This window comes from Emys orbicularis, chromosome 15 (assembly GCF_028017835.1).
Source record: "Emys orbicularis isolate rEmyOrb1 chromosome 15, rEmyOrb1.hap1, whole genome shotgun sequence".
Taxonomy (NCBI): domain Eukaryota; kingdom Metazoa; phylum Chordata; order Testudines; family Emydidae; genus Emys; species Emys orbicularis.
This window is the reverse complement of record NC_088697.1, coordinates 8,622,281-8,637,586: the sequence shown is the minus strand read 5'-3', so window position 1 is coordinate 8,637,586 and position 15,306 is coordinate 8,622,281. Positions and strand designations below refer to the sequence as shown.

General features: G+C 51.5%; 3 non-coding genes across 3 annotated transcripts; all 3 read left to right on the top strand.

Annotated features, from left to right (window-relative positions):
- The first annotated feature begins 1,908 nt into the window (after nt 1-1,908).
- Nucleotides 1,909-1,981, top strand: TRNAF-GAA (transfer RNA phenylalanine (anticodon GAA)). Its single transcript has one exon. It is a non-coding gene; the product is annotated as a tRNA-Phe (tRNA).
- A 4,569-nt stretch (nt 1,982-6,550) lies between these two features.
- On the top strand, nt 6,551-6,622 carry TRNAQ-CUG (transfer RNA glutamine (anticodon CUG)). The gene has a single exon. It is a non-coding gene; the product is annotated as a tRNA-Gln (tRNA).
- An 8,220-nt stretch (nt 6,623-14,842) lies between these two features.
- TRNAI-UAU (transfer RNA isoleucine (anticodon UAU)) lies at nt 14,843-14,936 on the top strand. The gene is made up of 2 exons: nt 14,843-14,880; nt 14,901-14,936. It is a non-coding gene; the product is annotated as a tRNA-Ile (tRNA).
- The last annotated feature ends 370 nt before the right edge of the window (nt 14,937-15,306 follow it).

Genomic DNA, 15,306 nt, shown 5'->3' with positions numbered 1-15,306 from the left:
TTGAAGCCCACCCAGGGACAGTGGGGATCCTGTGCTACTTCCTTGTTTCTGAGGACTTGCTCGGAGCCTCAAAGGCACCCTTTTGTCGCCTCAAAACCGCCCCTCTTAGCCTCAGTGGTTTCAGTTGGTGGCCTGAAGCGTGTGCTGGATGCAACTCAGAAACCCATCTCCTAGCAGCCATGCCGGGGACTCAGGCTTAATCCTCGTGGCCAAGTGCAAAACCTTTAGCCGGGCACGTTTTGCTCCCTTCCCGCCTCCGCCCAAGCAGCAAGGGAGAAACGGATGAGACATGCCGGCTCAAAGACTGCTGTAGTAAGATGAGGCCCTGAAACATAAATCATGAGGCCCTGAAGCATAAACCCTTATCAGAGGCCCGGTATGAGGCCTAAGGCCTGAACTAAAGCAATGGTCAAGACTTTGTTAACATAAAGCAAAGTTAAGCTGTGAGCCAGAGGCAGGCCCTGCTCACAGAAGCTGGCAAGGAAAGGGCTGATGTTGCAAGAATACACATACCTGAAAGGTACCAGAACACTCCGATACGTGCCCATTCCACACAGATAACAAGGAACAGGCTGACCCATCCCAAAGATGGCAAAAGGGTAATATGATGGATGGGGTTGTTTTGATCAAACCAACATGTACAAGGTGAGAGGTGGCAACTTACTACGTAGAGGGGTGGTACCTCAATACGTCAGGAGCAGGGCTGTCCCTAGCTATTCTGGGGCCCTAGGCAGCAACCCCATAGGGGGGGTTTGTGGGCGCCCAGGCCTCTGCATGGGGGTGGACTGGCCCCAGGCCTCCGTGGGAGAGGGGGCTGGCTTGGGGGTTAGGGGGGAACCACCCCCCAGCAGCGTGGCTGGGGCCAGGTCACTGCACTTCCTGCAGCTCAAAATGACGTCCTTTTTGTGTGCCATGGCTGTGTTACCCCAAGCGGAGTAAGGTAACGCTTCAGAGAGAAAATACTAGAAAAAATTGTAGGGGGAAAGATAGAAAAGGAAAGCCCCTTTTCTCAGAAGAGCAGACTCGGCTCCCTTCCATGTCCGTCACCGGTGGATTTAGCTTACCCTGTGTGATATAATAAAAATAAAGAGAGACAAGGTAATATGGTGCAAACAAGGGTAAGTATATTAAGGGCAAAGGTGGGGAAAATGGGGGGGGAGAAACACAAACTTAACCATTCAGTGATTCAGTGACTGACCTTAGGAGCTTGAAGCTCAGACCCACAAAACCTCCCTTGGCATTTAGAAAACAATAAAAGAAACCCCAGTACAGAAACCTTTCCTATGACTGAGGTGCAGTGGACACAGCGTGCAGGTGCGAAGCCCGGGACCTTCTACTCTCCGGCTGATTTAGAGCCTTCGAGGAGGACCACTGGGAGTCCCGACGACTGCTGGACTTCGTCGCAGGTGGGGAGACCCTCTGGGAAGAGGGACCCTCCACAGGTCAAATGGATTCAGTTCGCTGTGACGGGGATCGTGATGACAGGCCTCTCCTTCCTCAACCTCGCTGCGGGATAGATGGTGCTCTTCTCTCTAGCTCTGGAGCGTTAGGAAGACCCGACCGTGCACGCGCTGCCGCTGGAATGGACAGCCCCACGCAGGCACTGAGCAGGCTCTTATAAGGCCTTTGGGGCAGGAAAAACTGGTTCTGTCCGGTTTGAGCCAGAGCACTCCAATGTCTAAGATGTAAACAAGTTTGCTTACAAGGATGGAGTCCAAAGGTCATAGTTCATATACTCCATATTAAATTCTATTAAAGCTAGTGATTCACTTATCATTACTTTAGAAATACATTATTAAAACAACTAATTGAACATATTAAACAACACCAACATTTCTTACTTCTTTATACCGAACAGCTGACAAAAACCTGCCAGAGAAGCAACAGGCCAAAGAGTACTAGGCAGCTGCTGAAGTAGCTCAGTTGGGAGAGCGTTAGACTGAAAATCTAAAGGTCCCTGGTTCAATCCTGGGCTTCAGTAGCCTTTTCATCCCTCTTTGTGCAGGGGTGGCTTGTTTCCTGGGAGCGCAGCGGCACCTTTACCTAACACAAGTCCCTGAACTTGAGCTCCCCAGTAGGACAACAGAACGTGGGCTTCTGCCCCTAGTTGGTCCACCTGACCTTTAACAATGAGGGATAGGAGCTGTCTCTTCCACAGGACTTATTGGTCAAGCCAATATGGCAGTAAGAGAGTGAGGCAGGGCAGCCCTCGGAGATGGTGCCAGAGGGGGCAGGGACTGGGGACGAAAGCTCCTCTGCACAGCTGAGCGAGGGCAGTACTGGGGAAGGGGCATCTGTGAAAGTGTCCATGTGCAGTGGGGCAGGGATTCGGGGGCCCTGGAGGAGGGGGTTGATGTTCAGTGCCTTGGAGCAGCTGGACTTAGACATGGTGGGGGTCAGGAAATGCACATTCATGACTTTAGGGCAGATTGATGGGCAAAGGGTGATTGGAGGAAGGACCCGTCTTTCTGGTCCTCCAGGCCAGGGAAGAACGATGGGGTTGGAGTCTTGTTGTTCACATTCGCGGTTCGAGTACAGAAGGTGGTGGAGCTCTGACTAGGGAAGCTAATTACTGGTGGACTTTGTGCTCCGTGTGATACCAGTCAGCTCTGTGTTCTTGGGGAACCAGGGTGGAGTATCCAGCCTGTCTGACTCATGAAAGACACCCCCGCCCCCGAGCCTCTGCTTAAACCAAAACCTATCAGAGAAAAGACTTGCAGAGAGCAATGAAGGGCGCTGGGAGACACACCTCGACCCCTCCTGACAAGGGTGACAAGATTAAGAAATCTCCATTAGCATACAAAATGGAGAGCAGAGACAACTCACCTAGCCTCATCTGCATGAGAGATGGGGCAGGGAGACATCTCAATTTGCATACAGATTGGAGAACAGAGAACCACACTGAACTCTGGGACCAGAAAAGCAGGGAAGCACTGCATCATGGGAATCTCTGCTCCAGATGCTAATGAACCTACGCCTGCCCACACCCAGCTCAGCAGTTATCAGACCAATTCTAGTAAGGAATCCTTGATTGATATCCAAACTACTGAAGCAGTCTAGTTGGATTGTGAGCTCCCTGGAAGAAAACACCACCCATAGCTAGGAGTGATCAGCTCCTATTATCTAGCCTAAAGAAAACCCTTGAGTGATCAGTTTACCCATAAACAAATTTAGTGTTCTCCCTTGGACCATTGTATTTTCTCTACAAAAATCCCTACTCATCCTCCAGTCAGTTTTCTGCTGCTTAGATCCAGACTATGCATCAGTTCCACTAGAACTCCATCTTCTCCTGACTGATCGTGCTGGGGGCTCTGCCTGTCTCCTACCCTCAGGATCCTGAGCTACCACCATCACCTGGGAATCCCGACCAGTTCAAACTTCAGGGAGCGGTGAGATCCCCTTCTCTCTCTCTCTCTCTCTCTCTCTCTCTGTTTGTTTTCCTTTCTACCTTAGGTATTAACTTTTAATAATGTATGTTATGTTGTGTAGTTATCACTATTATTCAATAAATAACTTTTATGGTTAAAATCTGGTTGCTTCTCTCTCTCATTGAACTTTACTCTTTTGTGTTTTTAGCTTCCCCCAGTCACTCTGCAGCAACGCTTCTTTTACCTAAGCTAACGATCCCTGCAGCGCCCAAAATACTGTGGGGTTTGCTCATCAAGCAGGTTACTGCCAGTACAATTGTGATGTGAGAGTGGGGATAGGGATGTGTTGAATCTGGGTAACAGCTTGAAAGTGCTGCTTGACCCAGTCCATGGAGCCCAGGGGCATATAAGGGGGGGCAGCTTGAAAGTGCCGCTTCATACAGCCCAGTGAGTCCAAAGACATATAAGGAGTCAGCTTGACAGTGCTGATTGACTCGGTCCGCTCAGACTTGCTCTGTTAATGTGTGTGTGGGTGTGGGTGTGTTCATCCAGTTCTGGGGTTAGAGAAACCCAGCCCTAGAGAACCAAGGTCCTGCAGGAGAGCTCCATTGGGAGGGGACTTGCAGACGGGAGAAGTACAGCTCCATATAAAAACACAAGTGACACAAGCAGTACATTGATAGAATTACAGAACCCCCCCCCCAAAGAGTAACCCGAATAAATGAGCATATACCAAAGTAACAGGCAAATCTGGTAACACGTGGCACTGGTTACCGCTATATAAGTGTTTATGGTCCCCAGTTAAGATGTGAAAGGAAAGATCAATGGAAGGAACTGGCTCCCTTCCTTTGGACCTCATGATGTTTGGTGTTGGGGGGGATTTTAATTGTGTCAGCCGGCCTGAGGACCACTGGTCCCGTTTTCCCGACCGTCAGAGGAAACATTTTTACAATGAGCACTACCTGGCGCAGGTCTGTAGCAAGGTCGGCTTAGAGGACGTGTTTCTCCGTAGTGGAAGCAGTGGAGGGAGGGCTGTAGCCTCTTATTCCTCTGACCCGAGCTCACACCAGCCGCAGATGGGGTACACCTTTCTGCGAGGACAGGCCAGGAGTCGCATTGACCGGATTTACGTGAAGGAGAGCACGTCGACAGCCCAGTGCAGGGTAGTGCTAATGGACTGTTCGGATCACACAGCTCTCACCGTGTGCACAATGTGGGCAATTCCCTGACCCACGGCAGAGGATATTGGAAGATGAACATCCAGAGCTTGCAAGATAAAGGAGCGGGACGGCGAGGCCTGGCGGTGTTGGCAGAACAGGAAAGTATCAGAGGGTTCTATGGCAACTAGGGGGTTGGTGGGAGTTGGTGAGGGAGGAGTTGGCAGCTTTGTTCTGGCAGCCGGGCAAACACCACAACATTAAAGGAACCAACAGTGCCAAGTCCTGCAGTGTTGCCTGTGGGATTTCCACAAGAGCATCCAGGCAGGGGAGCCAGTCAGCGTGTGACTGTATGACCGGATCAAGCGACAGCTGGCTGAGATCCGGGAGATGAGTCTGCAGCTGGCTGATATGAATGGGACCACTGAGTGAAGGGAGGGGTGGCCTCCCCTGACATTTTTGAGGCCTGCAGGGAACGGAGACAAAGCAGGGGGGTGTGCGGACTCAGGGCAGGGCCCGCGGATCTGGTAGAGCAGGACTATAGTCACTGGAGGAGGAGAGAGAGTCCTGCAAGAGGAAGCCGCTGGTGGGAAGCAATAAGTGCAGCGTGCAAGCCAGCCAGCCGAGAGTCACAGGGGTCCAGAAAACAAAAGTCTAGTAGGTGCCAAGGTGTAATGGTCAGCACGCAGGACTTTGAATCCTGCACTCTGAGTTTAAATCTCAGTGGGACCTCCTGGAGCTATGTTGGTTTGCTGCAAAGCCTTGGATGCACCAGATTGAGTGTTTTTTCCCTCCTGCTGGGTGACTGATGCCCACTGGAGATAGGTCTTTGGTCCAGCTGGTTCAATGGATTGGCCGCTACAGGTTGGGATCCTAGAACTTAACAGTCTGGCTAGAGATTCCTGCGGTTTGACCTGATGGTTGTTTTTCTCACTGCTTCACCTCATGTCCACAACTTTGGTCCCTGTACCTGCAGCTGCCACCCTCTTCCTCTTGCCCACATGGCATTTAAAGGAAGCAGTGCCAGAGCCAGGCTTAATAGTCAGAGCTAGTCAGGAGGGAGGAAGAGTCCCAGGCTGGAGCCCAGCACACCTTTCCTCCTCTGGGCACCTAGAGCAGAGCCGGCAGATGCAGACAGCTCCAAGGGAAGGCTTAAAAGCCACAGAACAACTGAGGTCAGGACAAGAGGAGGGGAGGACCATGCTTATGTGTGGCCAATAGACAGCCACAAAGACACCCGGCCAGCCTGCTCTCTGCTCCCTGGCATGCCGAACCCCCACTGAAGGCCACCCACAGACCAGCATTCATTCTGCAGCCAGCATCACAAGGTGCTAGGAAAGCAGGGCCAGCCCCCCGGTGGGGCCTCTGACCGTTCCCACTCATGGGGCTCCTTTTGGCAGTGGGGTAGGAACCCCCCACACACAGTGCGCTGGGCAGTGGCCTTTTGCCTTGGGATCTTAAATCCAGACACCAAAAGCTCTTTGGCTGTGCCCCTCCCTTCACTGCATCTCACTCACAGCTGCTGTCCTGGGTCAGCCTGCTCCCTGCCATGCCAAACACCCACTGAAGGCCACCCGCAGACCAACATGTGGGGCAGCTGCTGATGCTCTGTGGCCATTATTGAAAATGGTAGGAAAGCAGGGCCAGCCCCCCCTGGTGGGGCCTCTGACCGTTCCCACTCAAGGTGCTGACTTTGCCAGTGGGGCAGGAGAGGCTTTTCCCCAGCTGGTGAGAAGCAGAGAAACACCCAGGCTCCAAAGGGGCTATTTAGCAAGTCCCCTCAAGCACAGGGACAAGCGCACATTTGGAAGAGGGAAACTGCTCTACCGCTGGCCTGGGCAGCCGCCCATTTTCTTTGGCAAGTCAGGAATGCCAAAGGCTAGACTGGAAGTACCTGGGGCTCATGCCCCAGCATTTGCGACGCCCAAACCACAACTCCTTCCCGGGGCTCTAGCTGAAGCCAGAGCATTGGCCTGAGCAGCCAAGAAGAGGTTTCACCAATGTCCAGAGAAGGCAGTACAAGCTGGTCCCATGGTGTAATGGTCAGCACTCAGGACTCTGAATCGTGCAATCTGAGTTCAAATCTCAGTGGGACCTTGTGTTGGCTTGTGGTAAATCCCTGGAGTTGAAAGTGCTCAACTTTCCTGTTTCCAAGTGTGCAAGAGGGAATCCTTCCTCTCCCGCTGGGTGACTCACACCCACTGGAGCCAGGCATTTGGTTGGGATGGCTGCAATGGGTTAGTGTTCTAGACCTGGCTGCTGATGCCTGTGGTTTGACCTGATGGCTGGGATTCTTGCTGCTTCATATCATGCCCACAAGTTTGGTCGTTGTGCTTTTTACCACACTTTTCCTCTTGCCCACATGGCGCTTGAAGAAGGAGTGCCAGGGCCAGGCTTCGTAGTCAGAGCTAGGCAGGAGGGAGAAAGAGTCCCAGGCCGGAGCCCAGCACACTCAGGGAGGGAATCTGGCCCAAGACTCAAAAACTGATTACAAATTCTTTTAACACTAAAGTGGGACAATACAGTGATTGGAACCTGTTGGTCTGTGGTTAACAGGAGGAGACTGATCCAGGTGTCTGGCAGGGGATTGAACTGAATAGCAGGAGCTGGTTCATGGGAACCCAACGTGCTGCTGCACCAGCCTGAGAAACTCATACTGAACCTGATCATCAGCAATGTCAGTCTAATGATTGTCTCAGAGAATAACCTGCACTAACGTCTATTTCACAGACAGCTCAGTAAGTGTGCGGTGAGCAGGGGGCTGGGACCCAGCAAATCCTGAGCCAACCAAACCGTCTAGCAGGTTCCTTGGAGTTTCTATTTCAAATTCCCAAGAAGTTCACAGCTAACGTGCTGGGATGAGGGCCCAGGACACAGCTGTACATGACCAAACAGTGGAGAATTCTCTAGTGACTCCTGGTGATCAGACTGACATTGCAGGAGATGGGCCATTGGTGCCAGGTGAGGGATAAATGACTGCACAGTTATTTGTGGGATAGAGTCAAATAGTGATGCCGAGCACATGTTCAGCTCAATGTATTTGTGTTGGGTTTATGAGCAAATGTGCATCATCCATTAGAAATGTTTTATTTTCCATTGGAAATTTGAGTTTGCTTCACATGACACTGACCCAGGGGAGTATACAGTGCAGGGGATATCACCATGGAGCTACTTTTTCCTGTCTCTCACTGCTCCAATTTTCCTCCCTGAGCCCTGAGTAGAGGCCAGGTCAGTCTCTGCCAGAAGATCCTATTATTAACCTATTTACGTTGTGCAGGAAAAGAAATTTGTAAAATCCTGTGGGATCCAGGCAAAGAATTGAGAATATCTCAGGAAGGGACCAAAGCTGTGGGTTTCACTCCCAGAGCCAGAGCTAAACTTCCCCAACGTTCAGAGTGCTGGGTGGGGTCATTATTCCAAATTGGGCCACAAAAGTGGTGGGCTTAGGGGCACACGTTGATTTTTGTTCAAGTCTTTTATTTTACACTTTTAACCACTGGGCCTGCTTTTTTTAGCAGGTACATTTCTAAAAGGGAAAGTTAAAGAAGTGATAACCAGTCTTTAGTTTGTTCCTTATAGATGTAGCCTGCAATGTGAAGAAGTACCTTTTTCATCCCATGATGTGTTTTGCTTTTGGGTTTTACTTCTGTAAGAGAACCGAATCCGACAGTATAAGGTATAGAAATAATACAGAACTAAATGTGCAACAGCGCCCATCCTCCTATGTCTTTAAATAGAAGCTTCTCCTTACTGGTCTACACTGGGGGGGGGGGGAGGAATCGATCTAAGATACTCAACTTCAGCTACGTGAATAGCGTAGCTGAAGTCAAAGTATCTTAGATCGACTTACCTGGGGTCCACACGGCGTGGGATTGACATTCGCGGCGCCCCCGTCGACTCCGCTACCGCCGCTCGCTCCGGTGGAGTTCTGGAGTCGACGGGGAGCGCGTTCGGGGATCGATATATCGCGTCTTAACGAGACGCGATATATCGATCCCCGATAAATCGATCGCTAACTGCTGATACAGTGGGTAGTGAAGACGTAGGGAGTGAGACCAACGGACGTCTGACACGTTAGTCCGAAACTATTGGCTAAGAGTATCAGGCAGACTGTATGAAAGGGGATGAGTCATTTAAATGGGGCTGTGGATTAAAGATGGAAGCACCTAGCAGGCTCTGGCCAACACCAGCCGTCAAGCTGCTCATGAAGAGGCGTTATAAAGGCGACGTTGTGGGACCTGTAAAAAATGGGACATTTCCCAGACTCATGGATAAAGTACTTGTGCCCCACACAGCGTCTGCCACCACACACTTAGGCCATGTCCACACTTACAAGCTTACAGCGGCACAGCTGTACCGATACAGCCGAGGTGCTGTAAACGCGCTCGTGTAGCCGGGTTACGCCGAGGGGAGAGAGCTCTGCCATTGACAGAATAAAACCAGCTCGAAGGGTGGTGGTAGCCATGTCGGCAGGAGACATGAGTCACAAAAGCACGTATGCCGGCAAAACATATGTCACTCGGGGCGGGGTGTATGTGTGTGTGTGTGTTTTCACAGCCCTGAGAAACAAAAGTTTTGCCAACATAGGTGCTAGTGTAGACATGGCCTCAGAGGATGCAATGGTCTAGTCCACCACCTGGGCGGAGCACCCCCCCATTTACAGGGTTTGCTAGCAAGCCCTTCTCTCAAGCTCAGAGTTTTACAATCCTTAGAGCACCTTCCACTTATAAAGTGTCTCTGACAGAGGCTGTTCCCTTTAACACTGTGACACAGTCTGATCCCTGGCTTAGACCTTCTTATTGAGAAACAGTCCATAATGTCATGCCTCCTCTGTGTTATTGCTAGTGTAGAAGAGAGAGTGTGATTCAGTGTATTTCCCATCTCTCCTGAGCCCAGGTCGCTCTGAATCACTCACACTGCTAAATGGAGTGAGCTGGTGGGATGGGAGAGGTGAGATTTCCCTCTGTGGTGCGTGGGGCAAGGGGCTGGATGACCAGTGGGACGTGAGCGATGCCAGCGTGGTGAGCAGCTCCAGTGCAGAGTCACTGAGAAGAGCCCAGGGTGCAGGAAATGAGACTCGTCTGACTCGCTGTGACAACTCCACGGCTGAGACAGGCCAGGCAGGAATTGCTGAGGACGTCGGTGTCGTTTGTTCAGGTGATTCATTTCCAAATCTCACAAACATTCTCTGTTCAGTAGGAAAATACACATTAAAAGCCGGGCTCTATCCCTGCAGGGAGCAGGCGGATCAGACTGGTGAATGGGGCAGGTCGCTGCGCCGGGAGAGTGGAGATTCAGTGGCAGCTGGGAGACAGTCTGTGACAATTTCGGGGACCTGCCAGACTCCAACATCATTTGCAAACTACTGGGATGTGGACATGCCAGCAATGCAACTGTCTCTGCTCGTCATGGGCAAGGAAATGGGCAGATCTGGCTGGACGACGTGAACTGTTCTGGGAATAAATCCGATCTCTGGGAGTGTCCTTCCAGGGGCTGGGGCCAGCACAAATGCAGAGACAAAGAGGACGCGGGAGTTCTCTGCTGACGTCGGTTCTGGGAATGCTCTTGTGAGCCGGGTTACCAGGGGATTTAACAGAGGGGGCAGATGTTTAAGGAGATTGCTGAGAATGATCCTCTACCTGACTGTCTCTGCCTCCCTTTCCCTTGTGTAACTACCTACCAGCGTCACCATTAGAAAGTCCTCAGTCCCACCCAGAGATATTGGAGATAGTGCAAGATTTCCCTGGTGTACGAATGCTGCATCGCAGGTGTCTGAAGGAGACTGTATCCCGGACACCAGTGACAGAAAAGGATTTAGGGTCCTAGTGAAGAAATAACTGAACATCAGCTCCCAGTGCCGGGTGTGGCAAAACGGGCTAATGCGAACCTTGGCTGTACAAATGGGAGCAGTGAGTAGGAGCAGGGACTACATTGTACTGTTGTGTATGGCACTGGTGAGACACAGACTGGAATCCTGTGTCCAGTTCTGATGGCCACAGAAATTGGAAAGGGAGCAGAGCTGAGCCACAAAAGTGATCTGATGGCTAGAATAAAAGCCTTCCGGTGAGAGATTTCAGCATGGATCTAATAACCCCTCCATTCGATTTTGTACCCGGATTTGGGGAAAAGCCAGATGGTGAAGTCGTATCATATGATGCTGCTCTTTACATTCCACTAGTATCTCTGGAGGGTGTTAAACAGCAGCAACTAAAGTTCGAGATTTTAAAATCAACAGGTCCAGATCACTTGAATCCAAGTTTTGAAAAGAGCAGGCAGAGAAGCTCACTGGGCTGTAAATGTTGATTTCTCAATAAGCCTTGGAACACTGAGGAAGTTCCGGAAGACTGAAAGAAAACTAACGTTGTGCCAGTATTTGAAAAGGGTAAATAGAAGGTTCAAGGTAACTATAGGCCGGTCAGTCTCACATCAATCCCTGGCGAGATAGTGGAGCAGCTAAGGAACTCCATTAATAAAAAATTAAAGGAGGGTAATATAATTAATGCCAGTCACCACTGAGAATAAAATTAGAATAATCAAAAATTATTTATGGAAAATAGATCCTGTCCAGTGTGGCTGATAAAGGTATTAGTGCTGATGTAAGACTTAGATTTTTGTAAGATGTTTGATGTGGTATGGCACAAAATTTGGTGAAAAAACTAGAGCGATACAAAATGAACATGGCACACATTAAATGGATTCAAAGCTGGCTAAGTGATGAGTTTCCAAATAGAATTGTAAACAGGGGATCGGCACCAAGCGGTGTGTTTCTAGAGGTGTTTATCAAAATATAAACTAACGTACAGACCAGGAGTATTCCTAATGGCACAGGTGTGCCTGCTTCTCCTTGCACTTTTTTTCCAGCTGGGGACATATGTTAGAAAGACTCAACCTGATCTCATCTTCAATTATCAGCCTTTCAGCCAGCACAGGGAGCAGGCAGGGAGTACCTAGGGGCTGTGTGCGTGGAGGGTGGTTAGAGGCTACTCCAGAGATATACCGAAGAAGCCTCGTGCTGCCCACAGTCCTTGCACCCAGGGCGCCCTGTGGGACGATGAGCCTCTGGGACACCAAACGGATCCATGTCCAGGGATTTGACAGGCTACTTCCATGAACACAAATCAGCAAACCCTGCAATGGCCCCAGCTCCACAGGACGCGGCGGGCGAGCACTGGCAGGGGAAGGCAGGGCACACAGGGTTGGCTTGGGGTGCTCTTTAGTTTCCCAGCATGACCAGCGGGGAGATGGCAGGCAGCTGGCAAAGCGGAGCCCAGAGGCAGCTGTTAGGATATGGATATTCAGGCCTGTTTGTAAAGGCCTAGACTTTAAGAATGTAGGTAGATGTTTATCATTTAGCTAGTTATCGAGGTATAAAAGAAAGAATCACAATCACTGTTTGCCTGTGTAAGGGCCTTCTCTTACTGTGACAATCTGAGGTCAATCAGGAAGTGGGGGGGAAATTGGAACCATGTTTTTCTAATGGGGGGGAAACGGGAACAGGGACACAGGCAAGGCTCTGTGGTGTCAGAGCTGGGAAGGGGGACACTGAGGAAGGAAATGGGAATCATTGCTTGCTGGAAGTTCCACCCAATAAACATCAAATTGTTTGAACCTTCGGACTTCGGGTATTGTTGCTCTCTGTTCACGCGAGAAGGCCCAGGGAATGGGAGGGTGAAGGGATAAGCCCTCGAACACTAACTAACATGTAACACACATTTGAACCTCTTCTTTTCACACCATTGCTCATTCTCAGGGTCTGCTTTGTCTCCAGACAGATCCATTCCCTTTCAGGACGGCTTTCCTCTTTCTGTCTGTTTCACTCATTGAGGTGTCGGAGTAAACACTCCCCTTCACTCTATTCTCAGACAAACACGAGTATTAACTGTTTGCTACGATGGTTCTAGAAAACATTTGTCGAGTGGAAGATGCCATTTCTGGGGGATTGTTCCCAAGATGCAGTACTTTGTGTTCCAACATATCCCAGCTTCCTTGGTGAAAATAAGACTAAGGTTTCCTTGCAATATACACATTCCTCACATTAACTTGGAAGCCAAATACTCCCTTTATGCACCTTACAGAAATGTCTGTATCCCCTGGCAGCGAGGCAACTGGGCAGGTCGCTGGCAGAGTTGAGCACCACCTATTTGGCAGCCATCTTTAAGGAAGAACCCCACCCTAGAGTCAGCCCTCCCTCCATCAGCACCTCCACGTCTGTGGCTCTGAGTGGCACTAGGGTGATTAGGAGGCGGATCCGGGGCTGGAAGGGGGTAAGGTCAGCCTGTAAGGAGTAACCAAGTGGGGCAGACCCAGGGGGAGGCTGTGGGCTGTTGGTCGGTCGTTGGGATCCGAGCTCTAGATCAAAGCTGCACAGCGACCTGACACCCAGGGTTATAGGGCCGACATAGTGACCCCCTTACTGGCCTTGGTGAACCCCAAACCCTTGTTACTAAGGGCATTGAGGAATCTCTGTCCCTTAATATCTTCTGGGAGCTCCCCAGCAGGCTGCGGGCGTCAGCTGCCTCCTGCCTCACAGGTTAGACTCTTGGAGCTGTGCCAGCCGCCCCCTCGCTTGAGGGCCCAGTGTAAGAAGAAGGAGGCCCGGTGCTGGCAGAAGAGGGTTTTGATTAATCGACCTCTGTGTTATGGGCCCAGCACGCTGCCCCTGTGTCACTCTGCTGGTTCTTCACCGACAGCATCCACCCCCCAGCCTCCAGCATCCACACTAGCGCCTTGGCAGGCAGGTGCGCAGGCTGCTAGGCAGCAGCCTTGGTAACAGCAGACTTGTATCTGTGTATATCTGTGGTGCAATGGGGCAGCGAATTTGGCTGCTCACTGAAAGAATGGTGGTTTGAGCCCCTGCAGGGACAAGGATAACCCTGTGTTACTGCTTTGCTCCTCAAGACTTGCTGGGAGCCTGAAAAGCCCTGTTTTCCACCTCAAAAGTGTCCTTCTTGGCCTCAGTGGTTTCAGCTGGTGGCCCAAAGAGTGAGCTGGATGCAACTCAGAAACCCATCTCCCACCAGCCATGCCGGAGGCTCAGGCTTAATCCTCAAGGCCGAGTGTGAAACCTTGAGCCAGGCACGTTTCGCTCCCTTCCCGCCGCCACTGAAGGGTTAAGGGAGAAACAGATGAGACACCCCGGCTCAAAGATTCCTCGCTCCCACTTCCCTGTAGGCCGTGCAAAGCTCCTGGCCTGCCTCATGCCTCGTGAGGGAAGCGCGGCCATGCTGCCCAAGCCTGAGTCACGTCCGCAGCCTGGCCCGCCCCGGCTGACGGAGCGCAGAGCCACGCGAGTCAATGGCAGGTTGAGTTGGGGCCACGTAACCAACCCGGCTGGGGTGGCTGGGAGGGACGCTGTGGGTGCGATGGGGCTGGGGCACTAGCCTGCGGGGGGGGGGGGGGCTCTGGGCTCCAGCAGGGTTTGTGGAAGGGGCAGGGCCTTGGATGAAAGGGGCGGGGCAGGGGTTAGTCTCCCCCAGCTGGTGGTTCGCGCCCCTTCACTGCACCTCACTCACAGCTGCTGTCCTGGGTCAATGAAAACCCAGAGTTCACCTCTCACCTCCTGGGGAGAAAGCTCCTTTCTCCCTCCACTGTCCGGCCACATTGCCGGTCACCTGCCGTTCCACCCTGTCACCGCTCTGCTGGCCACCCTCTCTCCTCCGGGATGTCTTGTGGTCCCACCAGGAGTGGCGCAGGCTCCTTAAAAGTAGCGACCACCAGAGCCCGAACAGTGGCCCCATCCCTTCCACTCAAAGCCACGCCCCTGCACCACCCCTTCTCCCCAAGGCCCCGCTCCTACGCTGCCTCTTCCCCCCAAGACCCCGCCTCCCGCTCACTGCTCTCCGCCCCCCTCCCACCCTCACTCGCCCTTACGGTCATTACAAAGTGGTAAGGCAGAGCCCTCCCATTTTTAAAAGTCATGGGGTGTTGTTCCCCCCTGTTCAAGCACCCCTGGGTCCCTGCACTTCACACAGCTCTCACTGATTTCAGCTGTTAGTGAGGGAGCCTCACTGCTAGCACAGACTGGGCAGTTTCTTGCATGAGAGACACTGTCCCAAAGCAGGACTAATACTTAGAGCTGGTTATCAGTGATTTCCAATCTGTTGGTCTGCAGGAAGACTCTACATTGAGTCTTAATCAGCTCTCTTATTCCACAGAGATGAACAAAAGGGTGAAATGGTGCCTGGAAGCCTTAAGAAGAATCCACCCCACCAAGTACCAACATTTGTCGCTACCTGCTCTCAATTCCACTAAGAATGTTTTGGGGTCACTCCTTGCTTTTATCAACCTAGGGGCCTGGGAAAAAAATAGTTAACAGCTGCTCCAGTGGTGCAATTGGTTAGCGCACAGTACTTATAAGGCAGTGCTGAGAGGAGCTATGCTGAGGTTGTGAGTTCAAGCCTCACCTGGAGCACTGGTTTTCATTAACCAAATGGCATCACCCACTTGTTTTGCAGTGTAGAATATAGAATTCCAGCCCAGGGGACACTGAGACAGGGGAGGAGTCAAAAATGCCCCCTTCACTTATTACCTCTTCTCCAGAGAGCAGGTGAGAATCTACAATCCTTTCTCCTCCCAGGATCCCTCAAGCAGAGCCTAGAGTCCTGCCCATCCTTTGATCCCTGAGCCTGGGGTGGGAGAGGAGCAAGGCAGCCATTGTTAGAGGCTTTCCCTTGCCCCGCCACTTCCCTGATTCTTGTCACGCAGACAGCAAGCAGCAAAAGACCACAAGTCTGAAGTGCAGACAATGTGATGTTTACCGGGGTTAGTTTCCAAGCAAGCAG